A 16,684-nucleotide genomic window follows, 5' to 3' on the forward strand; every position below is an offset into this window, starting at 1 on the left:
GATGAAATCTTTGGATGAGCATAGATGTTTGATTGTTATTTTTTTTTTTTTTTCCTGGTTATCTAGTTTCTCTTCTGGTGTTTGTGCATTGTTAGTAATGTTTTGTTTTCTGTTTATGCCATGTTTTAGGGCTCTTAGAGTTGTCCCTATTTTTTCTTCCATGATCTTTATCGTTTTAGATTTTATATTGAGGTATTTGGCCCATTCTGAGTTAGTTTTTGCGCATGGTGTGAAGTATGGGTCTTGTTTCATTTTTCTGCAGATGGATATCCAGTTATGTCAGCACCATTTGTTAAAGAGACTGTCTTTTCCACAATTAACGGACTTTGGGTCTTTGTCAAATATCAGCTGCTCATAGTGGATGAATTTATGTCTGGATTCTCAATTCTGTTCCATTGGTCTATATATCTGTTGTATTAGTACCAGGTTGTTCTGACTACAGAGGTGGTATAACAGGTTCTAAAATCAGGTAGTGGGAGGCCTCCCACTTTGTTCTTCTTGTTCAATAATGCTTTACTTATCTGGGGCCTCTTCCCTTTCCATATCAAGTTGGTGATTTTTTTCTCCATCTCATTATAAAATGCCATTGGAATTTAGATCGGGATTGCATTGTATCTATAGATCACTTTGGGTAGAATAGACATTTTCACAATGTTGAGTCTTCCTACCTATGAGCAAAGTATGGTTTTCCACTTATGTAGGTATCTTTTGGTTTCTTGCAGTAGTGTCTTGTAGTTTTCTTTGTATACGTCTATTACGTCTCTGGCAAGACTTATTCCAAAGTATTTTATCTTCTTGAGGGCTATTGTAAATGGTATTGATTTGGTGATTTCTTCTTTGATGTTCTCTTTGTTGTTGTAGAGGAATTCAACTTATTTTTGTATGTGTATCTTGTATCCTGATATACTGCTGAACTCTTCTATTAGTTCCAGTAGTTTCCTTGTGGATTCGGAAGGGTTTTTTTTGTGTATAAGATCGTATCATCTGCAAATAGAGATACTTTTACTTCTTCCTTACCAATTTGGATGCCTTTATTTCCTTTCTAGCCTGATTGCTCTGGTTAGGGTCTCCAGCACAATGCTGAATTCAGAGTGGTGATAAAGGGCATCCTTGTCTGGTTCCCGTTCTCAAGGGGAATGCTTTCAGACACTCTCCATTTAGGATGATTTTAGGTGTTGGCTTTGTATAAATGCCTTTTATTATGTTGAGGAATTTTCCTTCCATTCCTTTTTTTGCTGAGAGTTTTTATCATCAATGGGTGTTGAACTTTGTCAAATGCCTTTTCTGCATCAATTGATAAGATCCTGTGGTTCTTGTCTTTTCTTTTACTTATGTGATGGATTACATTAATTGTTTTTCTACTGTTAAACCATTACTGCATACCTGGTATGAATCCCACTTGGTCATAGTGAATTCTTTTTTTGATATGTTGTTGAATTCTATTGGCTAGAATTTTGTTGTGGATTTTTATATCCAAGTTCACAAGGGCTATTGTTGTGTAATTTTCTTGTTTTATGGTGTCTTTTTGTGGTTTTGGTATCAGGGTTATGCTGGCTCCATACAATGAGTTTGGGAGCATTCAGTATTTGGGAGTATTCAGAGCATAGAGAAGCATCCTTTCCTATCCTCAAAATACCTTTAGTAGTAGTGGTGTTAACTCTTCTCTGAAAGTTTGGTAGAATTTTCCAGTGTAGCTGTCACGGCCAGGGTGTTTTGTTTTTTTTTTTTTAGGAGTTGTTTTAATTATCTCTTCAATCTCGTCTTTTGTTGTACATGTATTTAGTTGTTCTACCTCTGTTTGTGTTAGTTCAGGTAGGTAGTGTGTTTCTAGAAATTTTGTCCATGTCTTTTAGTTCTCAAATTTCTTAGAGTACAGTATTTCCTATTATTCTGTTATGATTCTTTTAATATCATTTGGTTCTGCTGTGATATCACCCATCTCATTTCTTATTTGGGTTTTTTGCTTCCTCTTCTGTTTTTCTTTTGTCAGTTTGGCCAATGGTTATTGATTTTGTTGATGCTTTCAAAGACCCAGATTTTGTTCTTTTTAATGCTTTCAATTGTTTTTCTGTTCTCTATTTCATTATTTCATTTACTTCTGCTCTAAGTTTTATTATTTGCTTTCTTCTAGTGCCCGAGGGCTTCTTTTCCTGTTCTCTTTCTATTTGTTGGAGTTGTAGGGATAATTCTTTGATTTTGGCCCTTTCTTCTTTTTGGATGTGTGCATTTATTGCTACAAATTAACCTCTGCACACTGCTTTTGCTGTGTCCCAAAGGTTCTGGCAGGATGTGTTTTCATTCTCATTTGATTCCGTGAATTTCTTTATTCTACCTTAATTTCTTCTATAACCCAGTAGTTTTTGAGCAAGGTATTTTCAGTTTCCATGTGTTTGATTTTTTTTTTTTTTTTTTTTTTTTTTTGCTTGCTTTTTCTGTTATTGATTTCTACTTTTATGGCTTTTTGGTCAGAAAAGATGCTTTGTAATATTTCAATATTTTGGGTTCTGTTAAGGTTTGCTTTATGGCCTGATGTGTAGTCTATTCTTGAGAATGTTCCACGTGCATTGGAAAAGAAAGTATACTTGGCTTCTGTTGGGGGAGTGTTCTATACATGTCTATGAAATCAAGGTGATTGATTGTGGCATTTAGATCTTCCATGATTTTATTGTGCTTCTTTCTGGATGTTCTGTCCTTCACCAAAAGTAGTCTGTTGAACTCCCCTACTATTATTGTGGCGTTGCCTTTATCTCTCTTTTCAATGCTCTTAGAGTTTGTTTTATGTATTTTGGAGCCCTGTCTTTGGGTGTGTAAATATTTATTATGGTTATGTCTTCCTGGTGTGTTGACGCTTTAATCATCATATAGTGTGCTTCCTTATCCTTTGTGGTGGATTTTACCTTAACGTCTATTTTGTCAGAGATTAATATTGCCACTCCTGCCTTTTTTTGATTGTTGTTTGTTTGATATATTTTTTTCCACCCTTTCAATTTTAGTTTGTTTATGTCTTTAAAACTAAGACACAAACTCTTAGGGATCTTGATCCCTCACACCAGCACATTCCCAATGGCCTTGGTGAAAATTGTGCTCTCTGGGCCTCCCATGGAACAAGACCTTCTTGTGGGTCTGCTGGACTCACATAACATATGCATTCCACATGCCCACTTTCCTCAGCCACTTTAGTCCATTCTCTACCATCTGCCAGGGCAGCTAAGTGGTGTCTACTTCGCTGAGAGTTGGACACCGTTTATGTCTCATCTGTGCACAGAGCTGCCCCAGCAGTGAGTTTGCCCCCTTGTCCTCAGGTCCTTGATAAACGAGGGCCCTGAGAAAGTGCCCCCAAGCCAGTGAATGTTTGTTTATGCAGCCTGACATTCTGAGCTCATTGATCAAGCACCCTCAAAATCCAACCCCAAATCTGCTCCTCTGGCTCCTACGGGGACATGTCTAGTTCTTGCAAATATTTAGGTGTATTCTTGTTTTGCTGTTATTACCCCCAGTATGTCACCAGCAAGACTGTGCAGGGATTTAACCCTAGTTATTGGAGCCTTTTTTTTTTTTTTTTTTATTGGAGCCCTGGTGGTACAATAGTTCAGTGCTCAGCTACTAACCCCTAAAGGTTAGTGGCTCGAACCCACCCAGTGGCAATGCAGGAGAAAGGCCTAGAGATCTGCTCTGTAAAGATTACAGCCTAGAAAACACTATGGGGCAGTTCTACTCTGTCACATGGGGTCTCTAGGAGTCAGAATCCACTTAACAGCAACTAACAACAACTACAACATTGGACTGGGCACCTAGGGAGCGGTCAGCTTCTCTGTGAGACACCTGTTCCATTATAAGGGTGAAACTTCTGCAGCATCTTTTTCATGGTGGACTTGCTATTGATTATTACGGAAGAGTGAGCTCACTCTGCAAGCCCAGAGGATCCAGAGAGCATCCACTGGGAAAACCCTGTTCCAATTTGCAGAATCTCAGGTTTTCCCACAAGGCCCTGATGCTCATAACAGGCCTGCTTTGACTGAGCTTTCAAACATCCCTGGAGTTCTACACTCTAAATGTTAGGTTGTCATCCTGCTGTTCACTCTACCTGCCCTTCCTCTACAGGAGGTAAAGGCCTCTATGAGCTACTGCAGAGGCTCTCACACGTGGGGAATAACAAGCCTCAAATTCTCATCATTTCTCCAAGGGCATTTATACAACTTAATATTAACCAGCCAACTCCTTGTCTTTCTGGGCATATCCCCCTCCCCCGCCCCCCCCCTTGTTATTTTTCAAAGGTTTCTATCATCACACTTGCCACAGCTTTCCTCCACACCAGGACTTTTTCTCCAGTCTCCACTAGTCAAACTCTTATCAGTTGAGCTGCCACCTTGTGCCAGGGACCCTCCATGCCTCACCTACTGCCAGGATGTCATCCTCTTGGCCTGCCAGGTGGTGGGTGAGCCAAATCCCCATCTTTTCTCAGGCCACTCCTGATAGCATTTGTAATAGCTAGGGTCCTCTGAGGAGCAGACACCAACACAGAATTAAATGCACAAGAATTTTAGTAGTGGAAACATCTGTGAAAAAATGGGGAGGGAACTAGATAAGGCTGGAACAGTTGCCAGATCATGTTGCAAGTCTGAACCCAAGTGAAGGAGAAAGGGAATGAATGGTAGCTAGAATTGTCCTAGATGTGGTGAGGTCTAAGGAAAGTTCAGTAAGGGTATCAGGAAGCACTTGAGGCAAACAAAGTTACCCTTCCATGGAGGACTGGTCCTGCCTTAGTTTCACTGCTGTTCTCAATCACTGCCTAGAAGAAGCCTGTGGGAATTGTGTTCTCAGCACAAACATGGCAACGGATTTCAGGAGGCAGTACCTGGGCCATCAGTCAGTCATGTTGCCTCTAACTGAGGTTCTGTGATGCGCATTCTCATGGCTGCCACAGTGATGCAGTTCAGACCAAAAGTTGACGATAAAGGAGAGAGATGGGGAAAAGTTGCTGGATCGATGCCTCTAAGCAGATGAGGAGGGATGAGATCTAGGGCACCAGCAGAGGGACGGGCTCTGCTGGGAGCAGGGACAGCTGACCAGTGATGACAGACTGGACGTCCATCCTGTGGTTCAAATGCAAGGACATGAGTAGATGGTGCTGGCCATCTGTAAAAGTTGTCTTCTGATGTGTTCAATCTTCTTGGTAAAGTACGAAGCGAGGTCATTCGCCAAAATAAGAATGGGGAAGGAGGGGTGTGCAGTAGTCACCTAGGATGGGAGGAGACTGAGCAAATTCTGCAAGCACAGGAGACCGCTGAGCAACAGTGTGGGCACCCCTGAGGTCTGGGTCATGGAGAGCAGTCACGTGTCTGTGTGTTTATCTTTAGCCTCCTCTAGTTGCCTTTTTTTTTTAGTTGCCTGAGGACAGGGGCAGAGATAGAGATGTTCCAGTGACCCTGAGCCAGGAGCTGGAAGAGTCAAGAAACATGGGCGTCACAAGAGCCGAAAGGTGGAAACAAAGGAAATGTCCATCAACGGATGAATGAATAAACAAAATGTGGCATATACATACCATGGACTATTACTCAGCCATAAACGAAAATGGTGAGTGCATTAAGTCAGTCACAAAAAGGACAAATACTGTATGATCTCACATGTATGAAATAGTATACAGAATTCAAAAATTATTAGTGCCACAGGAGGACTTCTTGAAGATGAACATAAGCCTCCCCTCTTGTCCTGCGTTCTCATGCCCTCTTCCCCTGTGGTGGAGCCCTGGTGGCACAGTGGTTAAGAGCTCAGCTGCTAACCAATAGATCAGCAGTTCTAATCTATCATCCACTCCTTGGAAGCCCTATGGGGTAGATCTACTCTGTCCTTTGAGTCAGAATTAATGGCTTTTGTGGGCTTCCCCAGAGGGAGGGGAAGAGAGGGAGTTTTTGCTTAGGGGCTCTGAGTTCATGTTGATCGTGGTGGAATAATTTGCAAAAGGATAGCGAGAATGGTTTCACAATTTGAAGAATGAAATCAACATCACTGAATTATACCTGTAGAAATTGTTGGATCCGCGTATGTCTTGTTGTATATATTTGCACCTCAATAAAAAATATTACAACAGTCAAGAAATGTGGGGAATGGTTCAAGGTCCATAGGTGAGAGCTACAACGACAGGAGGAGGGGCTATAACCTATGACACAAGATTCACAGTTGGGGACATTAGGGAGGAGGGAGGGAGAAAGGTCTGAGAGCAGCTAGGAGGAGAAACGACGTCTCCACAACCAGGAGTACAAGGCCTGCAAGGGCAGAAACACACCCTGTGCAAGCATTTTTCATCATTGTGACTATTAACTGTTTTGTCATTTTCAGTTTTTTAAACTCTGAATTTGGGGGAATGTCCTTCTACAAATTTCTTTATGAATTATTCGGTGAGGGCATTACTGTCAACGTTTATGTAATGCACTGAACTTATAGAATGCTGTCTGTGTGAAATATCTTTGAAATGTAGTGAGATTTAATTTATAGGCTATTACTTGTAATTATTTAAAACCTACTAGTTGTACTTCAGAAAATTGTGTATTTGATTTTTGGTGTGGGGTTACATATAGGCAAGCGGCCAGGTGGCTGGGCAGGCAGGCAGGCACACAGAGATACAATGGGTTATGGGTATTAGTCAGGTCTTCTATAGCCGATATATGTTTTTTTGTGATTTTTAACTGACATGACATTCACGCAACATAAAATTCACCACTTTAATGTGTACAGTGTAGTGGATTTTTAGTATATTCACCAACATTGTGCAACAACCACCCCTATCAAACTCCAGAAAATTTCTATCACCCCAAAAAGAAACTCGGATCTGTTAGCAGTCATTCCCAATTCCCCACTTCCTCCCATCCCCTGGCAAACACTAATCTACTTTCTTTACTTCACATGCTGTTTTCTGTCTGCGTGGATCTGCCTATTCTGAGCGTTTCATATAAATGGAGTCATTTTCAAATTGAACACCTATTATATAGGGACTTTCATTCACTTAGTATAACGTTTTCAAGGTTCATCCATGTTATCCATGTTATAGCATGTACCAATACTTTCTTCTTCTTATGTAACATTCCACTGTATGGATGTACCATATTTTGTTATCCACTCTTCAGTTGACGGGCATTTCGGTTGTTTTCACTTTTTGGTTACTATGAAAAATCACGTTCTGAACATTCATGAACTTTTTTGTTCAAGTTTTTGTGCAAACGTATGTTTCCCATCCTTCAGTGTATGTACTTAGGAGCGACACTGCTGGGTCATATGGTAATTCTGTTTATCTTGTAGAACTGCCAAACTGTTTTCTATAGCAGTTGCACCATTTTATATTCCCACCACAAATGTACGAGGGTCCAATTTCTCCACCTCTTTGCCCAGGCTTGTTATTTTCTTTTTTTCTTTTAGTCATCTCAGGGGTAGTGAAGTCCTTTCTCCTTGTGGTTTTCATTTGCATTTCCCTAATGCCTAAGGATGTTAAGCAACTTTTCACGTGCTTATCGTGTGTCTTCTTTGAAGAAATGTGCATCTTCTTCAGGAAAATATTTATTCAAATTCTTTGCACATTTTTTCTAATTGGGTTATTTATCTTATTACCTTTCTATTGATGAATTGTAAAAGTTCTTTACATATTCTGGGTGCTGGTGGTGGTGGTGTTAGTTGCCGTCCATTCCCACTCATGAGACAATTCCCACTCATGGCGACCCCATGCGTACAGAGTAGAACTGGTCCATAGAATTTCCAAGGCTGTGATCTGTTGGAAGCGTATCTCCAGCCCTGTCTTCTGAGGCTCCTCTGGGTGGGTTCAAACCTCCAACCTTTCAGCTAGTAGTCAAATGCTTAACCATCTGCACCTCCCAGGGACTCGTCTTTCTCTCTTACTAAGGTTAAAAAACACATGTCTATAAGACTTCAGAGAGGCATTGGTTGTTCAGTGGTAGAGTTCTTACCTTCCATGCAGGAGACCCAGGCTTGATTCCCAGCTAGTGTACCAGGAGTGCTTATTGGGCTTTTTACTACCTACGCAGACATTTTCCTGGACCTTGCAGAAAACTGGGAACTTTTGAAAAAAAAAAGCCACTGTCATCAAGTAGATTCCAACTCATAGTGACCCTACAGGACAGACTAGAACTGCCCTATAGGGTTTCCAAGGAGAGGCTGGTGGCCTAGAACTGCCAACCTTTTGGTTAGCAGCCCAGCTCTTAATTACTGGGCCACCAGGGCCCCATAGTGGAAACTCAAAACGAAAATAAAACAAACCCATTGCCATCAAGTCAATTTCTACCCTATAGAGCAGAGTGGAACTGCCCCAAAGAGTTTCCAAGGAGCAGCTGGTGGATCGAATTGCAGACCTTTTGGTTAGCAGCCAAGATTTTAACCACTGCACAACCAGGACTCCATATTGGGCACAGGACCCAGGAATTGCTTACTTAACAAACCTACTCTTGAGGCTGATACACATCCATGTTGGGAATTCCTGGTCTACATTCTTGCTACTAGAAGAGCAATCTGAAGACCAGCAGCATCAGCATGAACCTTGTTACAAGTATAGAACCTCATGCTCTACTCCAGATGTCTTAGTTATCTAAGTGCTACTACAAAAGAAATACCACAAGTGGATGGATTTAAAAAACAGACATTTATTCTTTCACAGTCTAGAAGGCTAGAAGTCCAAATTCAGGGTGTTTGCTCCAAGGCAAGGATTTTCCTTCTGCGGATTCTGGGGGAAGTTCCTTGTCATCAATCTTCCCCTGGTCTAGGAGCATCTCAGCACAGGGACCCTGCATCCAAAGGACATGTTTGCTCCTGACACTACTTTCTTTATGGTAGGATGTCACGCTGTCTCTCTGCTGGCTTCTTTCTTTTATATCTCAAAAGAGATTAACTCAAGAGACAACCTAATCCTGTAGATTGAGTCCTGCCTTGTTAACATAACCGCCTCTCATCCTGCCTCATTGACATCATAGGATTTACAACACAGAGGATAATCATATCAGATCACAAAACCATGGACAACCACGCAACACTGGGAATCACAGCCTAACCAAATTGACACACATTTTAGGGGAACACAATTCAATCAATAGCATCTGGTAGCCACCAATGAATATTACACGCTGCAAGTATACTTATTTTTGGCTTTTTAAAAGTGAGATCATGCAATATTTGTCCTTTTGTGAGTGACTTATTTCACTCAGCACAATATCCTCCAGACTTCTCCACATTATGTTTTGAGTACTCATCATTATTCTTCATGGCTGGATAGTATTCCACTGTATGTATGTATTACAATTTCTTTATCCATTCATCCATTGATGGGCACTCAGGTTGTTTCCATTTTTTTGCTATTGTGAATAGTGCTGCAATGAACATAGGTGTACCTGTCTTCTACAAATTTTATGGTTTTCATTTTCACACTTAAGTCTTTAATCCATTTTGAATTGGATTTTATGTATGGTGTTAGGCATAGAGCCTGATTCGTTCTTCTGTATGTGGTTATCCAATTTTCCCAGCTCTGTTTATTGAAGAGACTCTTCTTTCTCCATGAATGGATTTAGCACCCTTGACAAAAATCATACGACCATAGATGTATGGATTTATCTCTGCTCACTCAATTCTATTCCATTGTTCTATATATCTGCTATTACACCAGTACCAGGTTATTTTGATTACTGTAGCTTTATAGTACGTTTTGAAATCAGAAAGTGTGAGTTTTCCTACTTGATTCTTCTTCTTCAAGATTGCTTTAGATATTTGAGGTCCCTTGCCCTTCCATAGATATTGGAGGATTGACTCTTCCATTTCTGCAAAGAAGGCTGTTGTAATCTTGACAGGGACTACATTCATCTAAAAAACAACTTTTAAATGTTGTTTGAAGACCCCTCACCACCATGATCACTACTCTAATCACTGACATCAGTGGCTTCAATTCTGGCCGAGCAGCAGAAGTGCTTGCAGGGCTTATTACAAAATAGTCCTCTCCCTGGAAACACAGCCTCAGAATGTTGGTCCCACGGTCCAGGAATCACTTATTTAACAAGCCCTACAGCTGAGACTAATGCATAGCCATGTGGGAATCCTGGCCCATGCTCTTGCTACAAAAAATGTGATCCGAAGACCAGCAGCAACAGCGCCAACAGAGATCGTGTTATAAATGTAGAATTTCATGCTCATCTCCAGACCATCAGAACCTTAAAACATTTCCAGGTGATTCCTGTGCACAGTAAAGTTTGGGACTCACAGTCTTAGTCACTTCTTTATTTTAATTGTACTTTAGATGAAGGTTTACAGAACAATCTAGCTTCTCATTAGACAATTAGAACACATATTGTTTTGAGACATTGGTTACCAACCCCACAACACGTCAACATTCTCCCCTTCTCGAACTTGGGTTCCCTATTACCAGCTTTCATTTCCCCTCCTGCCTTGTAGCCCTTGCCCCTGGGCTGGTGTGCCCCTTTAGTCTCATTTTGTTTTCTGGGCCTGTCTGATCTTTGGCTGAAGGGTGAATCAGACTTCATTACTGAGCTAAAAGAGTATCCAGGGACCATACTCTCAGGGTTTCTTCAGTCTCTGTCAGACCAGTAAGTCTGCTTTGTTTTTGTTTTTTCTGGGTGTGTGTGTGTGTGTGTGTGTGTGCGTGTGTGTGTGTGCACGCGTGTGTGTGTGTGTGTGAGAGAGAGAGTTAGAATTTTGTTCTACGTGTTTCTCCAGCTCTATCTAGGACCCTCTATTGTGATCCCTGTCAGAGCAGTTGGTGGTGATAGCTGAGCACCATCTAGTTGTGCTGGACTCAGTCTGGTGGAAACTGTAGTACTTTTGGTCCATCAGTCATTTCCGCTAATCTTTCCCTTCTGTCTTTGATTTTCTTCATTATCCCTTGCTCCAGATGGGGTGAGAGCAGTGGAGTATCTTAGTTGGCCACTTACAAGCTTTTTTTTTTATTTTTTTTTAAATTTATATACACTTTACTAAATATTTCTTCTAAATATCACTCATATATCCAACTGCCAATTGGAAAACGTCATTTACATTTCTAATAGATATCTGTCCTAGTCATCTAGTGCTGCTATAACAAAAATACCGCATGTGGATGGCTCTAACAAACAGAAATTTATTCTCTCACAGTCTATAAAAGTCCGAATTCAGGGTGCCAGATCCCAGGAGTCTTTCTGTCTGTGTCAGTTCTGGGGGAAAGTCCTTGTTGTGAGTCTCGCCTGATCGAGGATCTTCTCAGCGCTGGGACCCTGGTTACAAAGGACATGCTATTCTCCTGACTCTTGTTCCTTGGTGGAATGAGGTACCCATGTCTCTCTGCTCACTTCTCTCTTTCACACTTCAAAAGAGGTTGGCTGAAAACACGACCTAATCTTGTAGACTGAGTCCTGCTCATTGAATAACTGCCTCTAATCCTGCCTCAATCACATCGTAGAAGCCAGGATTTGCAACACATAGGAAAACCATACCTGATGACAAAATGGTAGAAAATCACATAATACTGGGACTCATGGACTAGCCAAGTTGACACACGTTTCGGGGGGGGGGGTATGCGGTTCAAACCATAACACCTCCCAAATCCATTTCTTCAGCCCAGACATTTTTCCTAAATATCACTCATATATCCAACTGCCAGTCAGACAACCGCACTTGCATTTTAATAAACATCTCAAATGAAACACTTCCTAAACCGAATGCTTGTGATACCCCCTCCTCTTTTCCACCTCTGCTGATGGCAGCTCCATCCTTCTATTTGCACAGTCTAAAATATTTGGTGTCCTCCTTGACTCCACTTTTTCTCTCATACCCCAATTTTAATCCATTAGCAAATCTTGCAACGTTCAAGTTCAAAATATATCAAGAATCCAATCACTTTCCACTATTTTCACTGCTCACAGGCAAAACCACCAACATCTCTAGCTAGAAAATTGCATGGATATCCTAGTGTTTTCCTGCTGCCTTGTCCATCCTCCACCTCTTGATTCTATTCTCAGCACAGAAGCTGGGGTGATCCTTTTAAACGGAGACCTACCATACCTCTCTTCTGCTCAAAATTGTCTTGTAACTCTTCACCTCACTCTAAGGGGGAAAATACCTTGAGATCCTGAAGGCCCCACATGATCTGACCATACCTCTGATGTCATCTCAGTTACTCCCCATTCCAGCCCTACTGTCCTCAGTGCTTCCAGAACACAGGCACGTTCCTGCCCTAGTGTCTTTGCACTGGATATTCCTGTGCCTAGAAGAACTTCCCCAGACATCCTCATGAATAATTCCCTCATGTCCTTCAAGTCTTTCCTCAAAGGCCACTTCTCAATGACATACATTCCGACCACCTAAGTTACAAAAGTCGTCTGCCTTCTCCTCTCACACCCACATTCAGCTTCCCCATTGCACTTCCCACCTTCTAAAATGAACACCTGTCTTATTGACTATGCTTATAGTGTCTCTCCCCACTAGAACACATGCTCCACAAGGCTACCAATTTCTTGTGTTTTTAGTTCACTGATGTTGCCCAGATGCAAATACAGTGTATCTGGCACTCAACAGCTATCAGCAGAATGATCACTGTGGGGTAGCGCACCTTCCTATCCTAGAGACGGTGTCTTCCTAATGTAGCCTCAGGACAAATGCTGTTTTGTGGCACCTGCAGCAAGTCCACTCACACTGACTAACGTTGACTCTCCTTTCCTGTATATGCTGCTCTCTGCTCCCTGTCTCCCTCTCCTCCCTCCTGTCCACTCCAGCACACAGTCTCATTACCCTCTGTAGACAAGAATGATCCTGGGGGTTATGGACGCTATTTTACAAACAATGGTGAACTTAAATTAGATTCTGCTTTATAAACCCACAAGGTTGGACTGGTCTGCACTAGGATTATAGACCTAAGAGCAGGGAGAGAGGGTAGGCAACTGGAAGATGGAAACATAACAGAAATTTAACTAAAACAAGAAAACTGTTGGATGCCTCCTTTCTAATTCCAGAACTTATTCCTTAAAAATATTGGGGGAAAAGTAGAAAGAATAATCCAGGAAACAACCCCATGAGGAAAAGACCAAAACAAGTCTGAGAGCTCATTTCTCCATACCACAGAGACTCCTGTGTGCAGGGGCTGCCCTGGGCCTTGGGGGGACACTGAAAGGAAAAACGAATTCTGCTGCTGTCAGATGGGGGTACCCAGAGAAGAATGACACCAGAAGTCGTACACAAAACAAGAAGAGGCATACCCTCCACAAAAACAAAGACACAAAAAATAAAAACACAAACCTTGGGGTCTGAGGGTCAGGCTAGGCCTAATGCAGCACACGAAGCCCTCTCTGCCTGTCTTAGTTATCTAGCATTGCTATAACAGAAAAACCACAAGTGGATGGCTTTAACAAAGAGAAATTTATTTTCCCAGGTTAGAAGGCTAGAAGTCTGAAATCAAGGTGCCGGCTCTAAGGGAAGGCTTTCTCTGTGGGCTCTGGAGGAAGGTCCTTCTCTCTTTAAGCTTCTACTCCTGGGTGAAGCTCAGGTGGCTTGGCATCTCTCTTCTGCCATCTCTACTTCTCTCCCTTGCTTCTTTAATCTCTTTTATGTTTGAAAAACAATGAACTCAAAATATAAGCTACACTAATCTTTAACATAACAAAGACAATCCATTCCCAAATGGGATTATAACCAACAGACATAGAGGTTGGAATTTCCAACATGTGTCTTGGGCGATATAGCTCAATCCATAACACTGCCCAAGCTCTGAAGGCAGGACAGGGCCTGGGCAATCCCTGAGTCCCTGTGATCACAGGTCCTACTGAGGAGACAAGAACAACGCAGCAGTGAAGATGACTCGACCAAGGAGTGACCATGTCAAAATCCAGGCTGTCCTGAACACAGGCCCCATTCGCGTTCAGCTCCTCCACAGCCTTCTTCCATCCCTGCCTATCACAGACTCAGCAGTGCAAACAAAGGATTCTGGATGGTTCTCAGGTCTCCATTTATTTCCTCTAGGAGATTTTAAGTCTCATCATCTCCTTAATTAACCCATCAACCCTACTTCATGGCAAAAATTTGACAAAAAAAGATCATTCCCAGATTCTTGTTTTCAATAGGTAAGTGACAACTTGCAGCTCAGAGCAAGAGAAGTTATGACAGGGATGGAGACATTCTGGCCCTGTCTCTGCTGGAACAGGAAATGCAGATCCAGGGGAAAGAACACAGGTCAGTGTGGGGAGGGTGTCCAGGTGGGCAGGGGTGAGTTAGTCTCACCACATCCTGACAGGAACACAGGTACATTCAAACAACAGTTGCAGTAAGAGAAGTCCTAAATCACAAAGCGGGTGTGAACAAATCTTGCATCGGTCAGTCAGTCCCACACAAGGCAGGGGTCTTAAGCTAAGGAAGAAAGGAATCATGAACAAATTCAGGTCAGTCACTCTAAGTGTTGACACTCTGAACAGCCCACCAAAGATCAAAATATCCAGTTCCAAACTATCCCCCATAACCAAGTCATGTCCCCTCTGCCCCAACCCCTTCCCCATGTCTGGCCCTCAGGGTCTCACCTTTAGAAGCCATGAGAGATATATCAGAGCCCTGGGCACTGTTGCCATCTCGAGAAGAACAAAAACATTATCTGGTCAGAGCCCACAGGAGGACATGAGACTAAAGGAGGAAATTTGAGGTGGGGGGCTCTCCCACGGGATCCCATCTACACTCTTCCAAGGGTCTCAGGATCAGCCCACATCCCTCACTTACTTGCAGCCTGCGTGGAGCTCCTTCCCTTTCCGCCTGTGGGAAGAAAACATCCTGTGAGAGACCAGGGAAGAGCCAGGACCATGAGGTCCTAGAGGAACCCACTAGTCATGGACCCCAGGCAAGTTTCCAGAACTGTGATTTCAGACTCAGGACAGAACAAGGAATTAAAACGAAAGGAGATATGTGGGGACTGGACCACCCACCCTCCTAGAGGTCTGTCCTCAGCAGGGGTTTTCCCCTCTAATCTGTGACTATGGGCATCAGGTCCCCATCACCAGAAACACCTAAGGTGAAAAATTTACCTTCATCTACACATGTGATTTATGTGTTTACAGAGGGCCCCAGATGGGTAAGCACGTGTGTGTCATGATATTTCCCAATAACGAGGCAGAACATGGGCAGACTCCTAGGTTGGGATTGAAATCCTCAAGTGTAATAAGAAAACTCAGACCCCACCCCATCTCTACCTGAGCTCCTCTTCCTCAAGATCACAACTGCAGCCACCACAGCTCCAACAACCAGTGCTCCAAAGAGCACCAGGCCAGCAACTATTCCCATGACGGGGATGGTGGACTGAGGGGGTGGCTCTGGAAGAGAAGAGAAGGTGAAGGGCCCTCACCCACCAGTCTCAGCCCTGACCCTGCTGGAGGTCTCCAGAAAGGCTCATGTTTTCCCTGAGAAAAGGCTCCATCCTTGCCCCCTTTTACCCCATCTCAAGGTGAGGGGCTTAGGCAGCCCCTCATGCTGCACATGACACGTGTATCTCTGCTCCTCTCCAGGGGGCACCACCATGGCCACCCACTTTTGGAAGGTCCCGTCCCCCGCAGGCCTAGTCTCCACAAGCTCCATGTCCTGGGTCTGGTCCTCTCCATCTCGCTGCCAGGTCAGTGTGATCTCAGCCGGGTAGAAGCCCAGGGCCCAGCATCTCAGCATGATCTCATGGTCAGAGATGGGGTGGTTGGTCACATGTGCCTTTGGGGGATCTGAGGAGAAAGGTCAGAAAATTCAGAAACTCTGCATTATGTTCCATGGGCCACGGGAGCAGGGCTCATGTGACCGTGCTGAGATTGGACAGAACATTTGGGTGGAATGAGGAAGTGTAAAACTCGGACACTAGTTTGGACTCAGGGGTCTGGAATACTTGATTCCTTGGAAAGTTCTAGAATCTAGGTGCAACTGCCCAGTATAACAGGTTCCACGTCTGAGGAGAACAGGGGCTTCTGGCCCTGCCCTGGGTGGTGACCAAGAAACTCAAAAAAGCTGGAGTCAGACCTCCAAAGAAGTCGGGTTTGGAGCAGAGAACAAGGGCTGAAAACAAGTCCCTGGGGGTTACCAAGGCCACTGCCAGAGTCAAAGAAACTGCTGATCAGTTATATTTCAGGAATCATTTCCCCCACTATCCCTAGAGAGGCTGGATCGCTTAATTCTCCCTGAAAGAAATGTATGGTCTCTGGGTGAGTTACTCTCTAGTACAGATTTTACTAATATGGGCTGACTCCTCCCTCTCTCAGACCCTTGGGAGCATCGGGGGGGAGGTATTCAGGTGTCCGTTCCTATGTGAGGCCTATTGGAGGAACAGCCTAAGCCAAGGGGAGACGTGGGAGTCGCCCCACAGCCCCTCGTACCTGCGCGCTGCAGAGACTCCTTCCCGTTCTCCAGGCATCTGTGGAGCCCCTCCACACACGCACCCTCCAAGTAGGCCTTGACCTGATCTGCAAACTTGCCAGCCTCCCAGTTGTGCTGCGTGATCTGAGCGGTCGTGTCCGCCGCGGTCCAGGAGCTCAGGTCCTGGCTCAGGGTGATGTAGTCGGCGCCGTCGTAGCCAAACTGAGCGTACCCGCGGAGGAAGAGCCCGTCGAGAGCCACTTCGCAGCCGTATATCTTCCGGAAGGTGTGAGACCCTGACCCCGCCCCCGCCGTCAGCCACGTCCCAGCTGCCAGCACCGCCCCCACC

At 43.6% G+C, this 16,684-nt stretch overlaps 1 pseudogene; it reads right to left on the reverse strand.

Moving 5' to 3' along the window:
• Positions 1-13,948: 13,948 nt before the first annotated feature.
• Positions 13,949-16,684, reverse strand: part of LOC135232834 (patr class I histocompatibility antigen, A-5 alpha chain-like) — a 33,108-nt pseudogene continuing 30,372 nt past the window's right edge.

Source organism: Loxodonta africana, chromosome 1, assembly GCF_030014295.1.
Source record: "Loxodonta africana isolate mLoxAfr1 chromosome 1, mLoxAfr1.hap2, whole genome shotgun sequence".
In the NCBI taxonomy this organism is placed as follows: domain Eukaryota; kingdom Metazoa; phylum Chordata; class Mammalia; order Proboscidea; family Elephantidae; genus Loxodonta; species Loxodonta africana.